The 11,080-nt window shown below is 42.3% G+C and overlaps 1 long non-coding RNA gene across 1 annotated transcript; it reads right to left on the minus strand.

Moving 5' to 3' along the window:
* Nucleotides 1-584: 584 nt before the first annotated feature.
* On the minus strand, nt 585-10,749 carry LOC142031264 (uncharacterized). The gene is made up of 4 exons (XR_012650477.1): nt 10,683-10,749; nt 8,431-8,495; nt 5,294-5,417; nt 585-4,724 (listed from the first exon to the last, which is right to left on the minus strand). It is a non-coding gene; the product is annotated as an uncharacterized LOC142031264 (long non-coding RNA).
* Nucleotides 10,750-11,080: the final 331 nt, after the last annotated feature.

An 11,080-nucleotide genomic window follows, 5' to 3' on the forward strand; every position in this document is an offset into this window, starting at 1 on the left:
AACTGAACAGGATAAAACTCGAGAAGAGGCTACAGCTGTAGAGCAAGTTAAAAGTAAGTGCTACACTACCAGTAAGTACATGAACAAAAAATAGGTGTCATAAATGAAAAGTATGAATTTAATTACTGTATCTCCTACAGTACAAGAAAGACAGACTACTGGCACTAATCCACTGGAGGCTGGAGCAGGTAACGTGCGAGGAAAGGCTGAGTGAGAGAGCTGCGATTCTTCAGCCTTGAAAAGGCCAAGAGGGGAAGGGGATTTATTGCTGTCTAAAAACACTTTGTAGCAAGCTACAGAGAAGACAGAGCCAGGATTTTCTTAGAGGTGCACAAGGGCAGGAAAGAGGCAACCAGCAGAAGTCAGAGCATGGGAAATTCTCACCAGGGATTAGGAAAAAATTCAGGTTGGTGAAATATTGGTGGAGGGGCCCTGGGAGGTTGTGGCGGTCTCAAGGTGAGGTTCCTCTGGATGAGGAGGACTGTACATCCACTCATTGAGAGTGACCACACTTAGATGACCAAGATATGAATGTCTGTACTTGTAACATTAAAATATACATATGTTTGCAAGTATGGCTGAAGCTTTGAGTGCTTATAAAACACAGAAGCAAAGATGAATCAACAAGGTGTAATTTTTTTTTTGCCATGGAAAATCATATTTTTAAAATAAATGCACCATTTGTGTACTATTGTATTGGAGGTATTTTAAAACATCTTGAATTTAGCACATGGTGGAAACACTGCATATATGTAAGATATGTAGTCATGTATCAAGTTGATGGAAAAGTTCTTTTTATTACCAAGAAGCTGATCAGATAATTTTGGAAATGTGTAACAAGTGTTTCTGATATTAAAGATGTGCATCTGTGAACACAGACTGTCAAAGAAAATGGAATATTCCAGTGAGTCTTTTCAGAAGAATGCCAGCAAATAGCATTGAAATATGCAATAGATATATGAAGATATTAGTTTCCAGTCTTCAGATGATTGCTTAGCTCAAAAGTTAACCAGATGTGACTGACATTTCTCCTTCTGTTTCTAATCAATCTCTAATCATATATATGGGATCTAGTTGTGTTTGTGTACAGACCCAATTCCAGAAATTGTTGTGAATTACCTCTTGTAAAACCTGCCTGACTGCATGTGTGTGTGTGTGTGTGTGATGTATCTTAGATTCGAGAATGTGATCTTAATTATCCTGTGCCCTTATAGGTTACACTACGGTCTCCTACAGCTACAGGAATTTTTAACTTAGCTCTACAACCTATAGCTCTCATTTTAATAACCACAGTGTTCCTGCTGATTGTGCAAGTTATATTGGCGATGGAAATCAAACACTTTTTGTTAGGTAGTCTCCTGATGGCAATGAAGAAATACAGGTCAATCAGACCCATATACATTATCCTGATTCAAAAGAAGATAGGAAAGTATGAATGTTTCCAAGATCTGCTGCTTAGTCACAAATTCCGCAGTCATAGGAGGGTTTGCAGACTGTCCAAAGGGACTTTATAGCCCAGTAAATGTGATTTTGCCATTACTAGTAAAAAGCAACAAGGTTTGTATTGACATGACAGTGTAGGATCTCAGCAATTCCCTGCATTTGTCTGGGCCTAAATAGATTTTAACTTGTTTTAGCTGTGATAGCGATTGTCCAGCTGTGAGGTACTCTTGACTAGATTTTAGTTCAGTTTATAGTAATAAAAAATGGTTATTCATTGTGGACTGAACTGGCTGTAGCTCTAGAATAAGTCGCGGGGAAGAGTGGAGACACAGATGACACAAATCAGTCATTTAATCACAGTAAACTGATAGTGTTAAGAAAACATATAAAACTAAATCTAAGCAGACACAAGACTGAGAAGAAAGACATCCCCCTCCCGTGAATATCACACTCCTCCTGGTGATGACTCATCGCAATACTCCCCCATTCCTTTTGAGAAATACCAAAGTGTCAATCTTAAGACCCAAAGGAGCACTGGAGGAGTAAACACAACACTAGAGAATAGGGAAAATTTTGTGTGGCAATTTTAACTCTATTTTTGATGAGGCCTTCCTGTATTCATTAATTTTGACTATTAGACTGTTTAAAACATTAATTGGACTAACAATAAATTCTTAGATCCATATATATTGTGCCTTTTGCCAATACCCTTTTGCCAATAAGAAGACTTTGAGTGTAATACTACATCTTAACACCGCCAATATCTTTAAGGACCTGGAAGCTGAAATAAACACCATAAAGATCACTGAAGCTCGCAAGCAATTTTGGCCAGTTGCAGTCAATGCTGCCGTGTTCTATTTTCTCATGGACAAGCTGAATAAAATCAATCCAGTGAATTAGCTCTCACTCAAGGTTACCACTCAGGAAGAGGTCAGTGTGGTTGCGTGCTGCTGTTTTAATCTAGTGCTACCACCAGCTTACAACTTTCTTTCCCTCCTGTCACAGGCTTTTACTGTTGTACTTCACAGGGCAGTGCCGTGAGCAAAACCCCCTGACAACGTGAGGCTGAGTGTAAAGAACCCAACCGCCTGCGTTACACCCTCAACTATTATTTACATTGGTCTGTTTGAAAGAGAAAAGCTTGCTTTCACAGCCCAGTTAGCTCTCCTGATACAGCACAAACCCTGCACGAGCTCCCATTTATGACTCTGTGTGCATATACCTGTACGTGTGGCCATGCAGCCCACAGAACAGTCCTTTGCCTAATGATTTTCAGGCCTCCCTTTTGTGCCTTCCTGCTTCACCACCGTAGGAGGGAATTCGGACAGGTTCGTGTACATCTGCTTGGGTTTTCTTGCTGTAGCTTGAACTGTTCGTGCTGCTAACCGGCTCTGCCAGGCCCCTGGAAACTTCCTCCTCAGGCAACGAATGTCAGTCTGAAATGCTTCCTACTAGAAGTGAGTTTGTTCTCAGCCAGTCCAGGCTGCTTTCTTGTTAAGGACAGAAAAGCACGATTTCACAAACATTGCTGTGGCTGGGGGTCACCTCTGCAGGGACAGCCGATTTTGCCAATTTTCTCACTCTCCACTATCCATCCTCATCTCAAACACTGGGAACCGCATCTACTTTCAAAGTAGCTGTTCATGTCCTGAGTGCTGCTGCCGCATGTATATATTCCTCCTAGAACGAGCTGAATGGAAAGAGTATTGTATAATGATCTCTGATTTAGCTTAAAGTGCCATCTTTTCCTTCACTGCATTTTGTCTGTAAGAAGTATGCTGAGTCTTGTGCAGCTGTGTTCTTGCTCTTATTTGGCACAGATCTCTTCTAAGTTTTGCACCCATACCAAGAGTTTCCTTCTTTCCTTTGAAAAGAGCGATAAATGGGTACAGAGCAGAGGAGCCCAAAGCCTGCACGGATGTGAGTCAGGACTAGGATGAAAATACTAACCTAATAAAAGAGGCTTCTTTGGCTTCCAGTGCATGTGCTGTGAGCTGGAAAGTGAAATCCCAAATGGAGAAGGGAAAGGGAGGACAAAGAAATTCAGATTCAGCTACTGACCCTACTTGTTTTCAGAGCACAGAGTATCTACTGTACTGAACCATAAATCAGCCAACCAGTGAATTCCTGCCCAGTCTCCTCGGGGTCATCTGGAAGTCACCTACAAGCATCTCGCATGAGGACACGCACAATGGCTGACTCCAGCAAGGTGTTGAGCACCTTCTGCTCCGGTCGAGGTTGAGATGCTCAGAATGCTCACCACCACACATGGCTGGGCCCTGATTTTATTTCATACATCTCTGATTGAGCTGTGTAAACAAAATACAGCCCTGACTTGGAAAAAACACACTATATTTTTTATCTAAAAATTAACTGGTGTTAAACCAATTGCCGTTGTCAGGTATGCCAACCTTTAGAACAGATCTAGCATTAAATCATGGATGTCTGTAGGGAGTGCCCTTGGATCATTTGATCGAATTATGCTCTTAAAAGTATGCTTCAAAAATGTCATCCTGGTGTAGGAGGAAAAGAAAGAAAATAAGGCAATGAAATTAATGGAAATTTGGAGAAATGAAATGTTGTCTCATGTATTTTGACAACGTAGACATCAGTAGGTTTGCCAGACAGATCAGCTTTAGATTTCAGCTAGAGCTTAAGCAATATTTGACTAGCGCAAAATAAGCTAGTCTAAAGCACAAGCTACTTGCTAGCCATTTTCTTGGCTTTGCCCTCTTGAACCATTTTACAGGTTTATTTACATTGTAATGGCTCTGGCCATGCATCTCCCACGCTTGAGGTCCTCCTTCCCCAGTCCTTGGGAAGAAAGCTGGCGTCTGACAACATGGTCAATTTCTGGACATAGAAGTGCTTCAAGTAAGTGACAAGGTGGGCAAGCAGCAGCAGCAAAGAGGGAAAAGATGAGAAGATGAGGAAATGACAGAATGCTAAAATAATCAGGTATAGACAATGAGAGGAAAGAGCACTGAAATGCCTGAAGGGCTAGGACAGAGAAATCCCACTGCACCTATTGTTTAATTGTTACCTTGCTTTGCAAACAGCACATTGTAGGCACCTTTCCTTCGCTGACATCTGTGGCTGCACCCCATTACTTTCAACAATAAGGCATCAGGCATAACTAAGCATAACTGAGGGATCCACAGGGTCTTCAGCAGCTGCAGCGAGTTAGGAAGAAAAGATGTTCTCACTGGTTTTTTGGATCTTAAACTGAGTTTGCTGGACTGGAAGGTGTTTGGTGGTTTTGGTGGTGTTGGGCTTTTTACCTGTAAATGTGACAAATTTGACTGTGAAGCCTAGGAAACATTTTTACAGATTCTTCTGAAACAGGCTCATACTTCAATACTGACTGTCTAGCCTCATACAACATGCTGTGACTTGATTTTGGATGATGATGATGTATTACAGCACCAAGTAATAAAGACTGGTGTACTGAATTCAGGTTGGAGAATCTAAACATCCGTCCTCTCGTTTGATTTTCCTAAATCTCTTTCTGACCCAAGCACCTAAATATCCTTAGTCTGGTCATGTTCTACACCTTGACCATATGGTCCTCTACCAGAGAACAGAATAATTCTAGGCAATTAAGGCACTTGCCCATATCCATTTCATCTGCAGGTCTTTGGAGGTGCAAACAAAACACTGGATGGGGAAGACTTGCTAATGCTGATAGTGCTTTAGATCACTTGATAATCTTTTTCCTGTGTTAGTTATTACTGAATGGAAATCAAATGCATGCATGTTAGGACTAGGAACAGATGGCACTTCTGTTCTGTGAGGAAGAAATGGGGGCAAAGGGGCAGCAAAGTTGAACCTCCCCCCTTCCCTGTCTTACCAGGATTCATTGTTTTGCCCTCCTGTTACAGTTGGCTGTGACTCTTTCTTGTTATAAAGAGATGTCAGAAGTTAGAGAGAGGCAGACGATAACCTTAAATCCTTTACTGCATTTTACTAGGATTCTGAAAAAAAAAAATGAAAAAAAAAAGCTGAAGGGGTTGGAAAATGTCAGTGAGGCATTACACAAAGAACTTGATACATTTGTTGACCTTTCTTCTTCCTCCACCCTTCTCCTCTAAAGACAGGTTTAGTAGTAGTGGGTGCTTAGTACTATGAGTGCTTTCTTAAAAATAATTTAGATGCTATTGTCTGTCTGGCACTTGGAAAACATAGCTGTTTCAATGAGCCCCTGCTGAAACAGGAAAAAGAGGGTTTATTGAAATGCCTCCAAAAATACACCAAAATTTCATTCTTTTCCTTGCCAGCTGAAACCTGTCTTGTTCTTGCCTTTAAACTCTTTTGTTTTATTTTTTTAATTGTACTATTGTTTTCAGGGTCTTTTCATTCTTATCCCCTATTTTACGAATGGCGTGTGTGGTATTAAGAGCTGAAGACAGAGATGAGAGGAGAAGTGTTTTGAACTGACTAATTTGCAGGCAAGAAATAAAGCTCTTGTAAGGTGGTCCCAGGGGTATTTTTGCCACGAACACTATTTGAAATGACATGTAATCTGGTACATTTCAAAGGCAAAACATTTCCTATTCCCAAGTATCTTCGTGAGCCAGGGTTGGTTTACCTGTTTCCAGAGAATAATAAACTCCACCAGGGACAAGGAAACTCCTTCCCTCCCCTCTCAAAATTCCTTTTCTTTTTCAAAGGGGCAATTGCAGTCAACAGTTTATTTCTGTCCTATCTTTTGCTGCTCCGATGGCTTATAACTCAGTGCTCGCTACTAATACATAGCTGAATGCACTTCTGGATTAAATACCAAGTAACAGAACACAGCACATCCCTGTACAATGTGACAAATGGTGTGGAGCTCCCTTTTTGTTTTTTACAACAGTGGAAAATTTAGATCTAGTTCTTACAGACTTCTAAAATATTAAGCATTTCACCATATATCTTTGATCTGGCAATTTCTTAATAGAAATTCTCTTCTAGAGAAAACTGAGTTCCACTACCTTGGAATATGGTATTAATACTCTTTCTCAGCACAATTCAGTGTTTATAGCCTTGTTGACATACTAAAAGGCTTACACACAAAAGTCCACATTTAATTTGTGAAGGGATACATTTCAGAAAAGCCTTACATTTAATATTTTGTCCATATTTTGGTGAAGGCTTAGCTGGTCTTGCAAGCTGACACACTTAATCATCATCTGTGAATGGATTCATGTACTATGAGGAATGTTTCTGTATGTGTATGATTTAAGCTTACAATACCCAGAGTCTGTCTTGCATGGTTTTAAAAGCTTAGAAATGTTTTAAATGGGGAATTTGGCCACAAATAAAATCCAAAGCTTTTGCGAAAATAAACACTGATGAATATTACAAATCTTTGCTATTAATTTCACAGCTGTTCTGTCCTAAAGCTTTTAGTTACAGAAAAAGAAACTGATGCTTTGTGAAGTCTCTGAATGTACATTGACCGCTGTTTCAACGGTTACTTGATTTTCTCTCTAACTCTGCATGGAGAGAAACCAGGGTACAGTGTGTCTATAATAATGATCCTACACACTGTTTTTTAAAAATCAAAAACTCCAGTTACATTGATTTTCAAAATCCATATGCTTGTGCTCAAATATACTGGCTCTACATAGTATTTTTTCAAGTGTGGACAACGATGAATAAATTTTGTTACCTGAACAGAGATACTGAAGGGTCCTGGAAAGGACAAGCAGAAGCGATGGAGTTGGAATGTCCAGAAAAGAGAAATTTCTAAAGGAATTAAAAGCAAAAAGTTCTCTTCTGAACCCAATAATTATGTGAGACAGCAGACCAGCCAGGATGACTTGTGCTGTCAGTTTGCATTACTAGCCTCAGCCCTTTGAAGGACAGATTTTGCACTGTGAGTGACCCTAATGTGTGTTGTACTTGGATCTCTACCAAATAGAAGTCATGATAAAATATTATGCCCCATAGATGGGTCTTACACCTTAACCGTTGTTTTCCCCGAGTCTCTGTCAAACGTAATTCTTAATTTATGGGAACTTTGCCCGAATGTAACTTGGAACAAAATGTGTCCAGTGTTCGCAAAAACTTTCAAAGAAGGTAGTGCTGTTTCCCAGTAATGTTTATCTCCTGGACTGGTCCCCTTATCGATTCTGAACCATTAGATTAGTCTGGACTAGACCCTATTACTAACAAACATAAGAAAACACAGCATTTACCATGAAATAAAAGGCATTTCTACCAAATTAGTTAGCAATACCACCAGTCTTAGATATTCTAACTACCACAACCAGAGAAATAAATGAGGCCTTTCCATTACTGCCGAGTGCTGTCACATGTTAACGCACAGACGGCATTACATCTGGAACACATACTATCTGATGAAAGTTACGGTGCTTGACTTAGACAGCTGCCTGGGTGAATGCTGGCTGCTTTCTGAAATAAGAGGTAGCTGTCTGTTCTTCCGCATTTTACTAGCGCAAGTCATCATACCTTGCAGAAGTATGCTTGAGCAACAGATTTGACCGCACTGCCTAGATATGCTGAAAACTTGCTGATCCTCCTCTGACCAAACTACCTCCTAGTGCCAGTGTTAAGGACTTCTGTTCAGCTCCTTCTATTGCCTGTGTGTAATGTTACCTTTACCGAGGCATTAATTTAATTTCTTATTTTTTCTTCAGGTACACCTCTAACATATCCACTTCTGTGTCCATTGAAATATTTATATAGGCAATAGGTAGGGAATCCATTAGCAGGAATCAATTGTTCCACTTATGGGTTGCTTTTCAGACACGGCAGTATTTTGCTAATATAGAATACCTAGCCAAAAAGCAATACAATATCCTAGCTCAGCTGATTTATTGAAACTATATTTTTGAGGACTGTTTTTTTCACTTTGGTGACTCATGCGATATGGTGCCATTTAAACACTGTGTGTAGAACACATGCTTGTTTGAACACTTCATTATTTGGCTCGAAGTAGTACAGTATATTGTTCTGTTTAGGGAACAAGTTTGAATTTACCATTGACTCAGTAGAACTTCACAATGTATCGTTGGGTCAAGGACAGGAAGCTGTAGCAGAAATAGCTATGGAAAAAGCATCAAAAGAAGGCCACTGGGTTATACTTCAAGTAAGTCAAAGCTCTTCATTACATCAGTGCTGCACTGCAGTGTTAAAAACTGAAGCTTTTCAAAATAAGATGTGCCTAGATGAAAGAGTACTAAATAGTAATTTAAAACTTCCTTTGTCTTAGCCACAAGGGAAGCACATAACTTCATCTGTATATGCAAGTATCACTGAATATCACACAAAATATGAATTGCAACTATCTTGTGTGTGGGGAGTCAACTAACTTATTTTCCCAAGCACATGATATCTGATTTACTAATTTATTACCCATTAAAAAAAATCCTTTAGTAAATAAATGTGTAGTAAAAAGAATTGTTACGCTATATAATCAGATGAATAGATACAAACATGGAAGATTGCTGTCATTATGCAGTATATTGTGCTAAACAGATGCACACGAATTTTTTCAAATATTGTGCAATATCAAACTGCTTCCTTATGTCTGGGTTTTTCTTGTATCAATAAAATGTTTCATATTTCAAATCAATAGCTCACTGGGAGGTCTATTTTTTCTTCCCTTCTTCCCCCCTCCCTCCCCATCTCTGAATATTTATTTTGTAGCGAAGTGGCTTGACACATTAGAGAAATTACTGAGGAAACCCAGGGACAGAAGTCAGCAGGGCTATCGGTTTTGAGTATGGGGAACCTGCCCCTTCTCCTAAAGAACATCTCATTCCAGGGGGGGATTTGGGAAACCTCGTATTAAAACAACTGATAAGCCACTACCTGAAATGCTGCATGATCACCATGCTGCACTGGATAAATTTGACCAGGCAAGTAAAACACCACAGAAATAAAACTTTAAAAACGTGACTATTAAACTTCTCATTTTAAAGCCATTTGAAATGGTGAAGTCACTAAAAGCCTTTACAGGATATGCAATAATAGAGCAGAATGCATTTCATTTCTTAAGGATTTGTTCACATATCCTAGAGTGAAATAACCGCACATCTATCACCAAAAAAAAAAAAAAAATCAAAGAAGAAATCACTTCTTTTCGGTTTAAAGCATCACATACAGCTCTTGGTTAAAAACATGCCTGTGTGCACAGGAAACAACGAATTTGCAGTTGCTACAGATAACTACTGTAGTACAGAGTAAGCATTTATTTTTGGTTTAGTCTGGCTTAGTCTGATTTTTCTTGAAATGTGAGACCATGCTTTTTTGTGCCTCTGGAATATCTGTTACATATTCTGAGTATGTCACGCACTGGAATTAGGTCTTCAGCTGAGGTAAATCAGTGAGGTTCACTGTGCCAATTCATATTGCTAACGATTTGGTCCAAAATGTTTGGATCGTACATAAGAGAAAAGAGTGCTTTGGCTGCCAGGCAATCTTATTTTCCTCTGTCCTTTTTAATCTTTGTTTTGCAAGGCTTTTCATAAAAACAGGTTTTGTTACTGACTCTCAAAAGATACACACAAACATAGGTGCACATAGGTAGTAATTGCAAGCTATGATCAAAGACATGGTCAAAGAAATCAAGTATCTCTTTGGCATACATATTTGTACTAAAGAAAGAGCATCAACCTGAATGGTAAGAAACTCACCAATTACAAAAAAAAACAAACAAAAAAAAAAAACAAAAAAAAAACCAACCACAACTGTTTTCCGACTGACATTTAAACAGTATGTTCTAAAAAAACCTTTGTAAAAATTAGAGAGGCCTATCTTCTTTTCCTCTGGTTTAGAAAAATCTCCTCCGGCAACGAAAAGGGGAAAAATTGCCAGCCAACTGCACAGAGGAAGGCATGTCACCCCAAGTGCTGACGAACGCACAAAGAAAGCCGCCGGCTGCAGGCACGGCCAAAACACGTTTCTCACTAACTTCTGCCGACGGCTCGCTCCGCCGGGCCCGCTCCCCGCCGCCCGCCTCCTCCAACGGCCCCAACGGCCCGGGGACGGGGACGGGGACGGGCAGCCTCTCCGCCCCGCGGGGCGCCTGCGCTTCCCCGCGGCCGCCCGGCGCCACTGGCGGCAGGTGCGCTCGGGGTGTCGCGGCCTGCCGGGCCGGGCCGGGCAGGGCCGGGCCGGGCGGCGCCACGGGCCGGGCCCCTCAGGCTCGGCGGCCGGGCTCTGCCCTGGAGGTCGTAACCTCTTTGCTCCCCCGCGGCAGCCCGCGCTGCGGTGCGAACCCGCGGTACCTGCCGGGCGCCCGGGGCAGCCGCCCGTCCCCGTCCCCGTCCCCGTCCCCGTGAGGCGGCGGCAGCGGGCCGCGCCGTGACACGCCGCGCGCGGCGGGGGCGGGGGGGCGCGCGGGGAGCGGGACGCGGCCGGAGCAGCGGCGGCGGCGCGTTCCCGGAGCCAGAGCGCCCCCTGCCGGCAGCTGCCCCGGCGGCGCCGCGGGCCGTGGCGGAGGCGCGGGCGGGCGCCGCCCGTTGCGGACGCCGAGGATTGGGGGGGTGGCGCGGGGGGGAGCGGCCGGCCCGGCAGCCCGCCCCGCCGGGCCCGCGGCTGGAGGTGACTCGGCCGCCGCTGCCGGCGGAGCGCTCGGAGCCGCGGGGCTGCCCCGGGAGAGAGGGAGGGAGGCCGCGGGGGAGAG

This window comes from Buteo buteo, chromosome 5, assembly GCF_964188355.1.
Source record: "Buteo buteo chromosome 5, bButBut1.hap1.1, whole genome shotgun sequence".
Classification (NCBI taxonomy): Eukaryota; Metazoa; Chordata; class Aves; order Accipitriformes; family Accipitridae; genus Buteo; species Buteo buteo.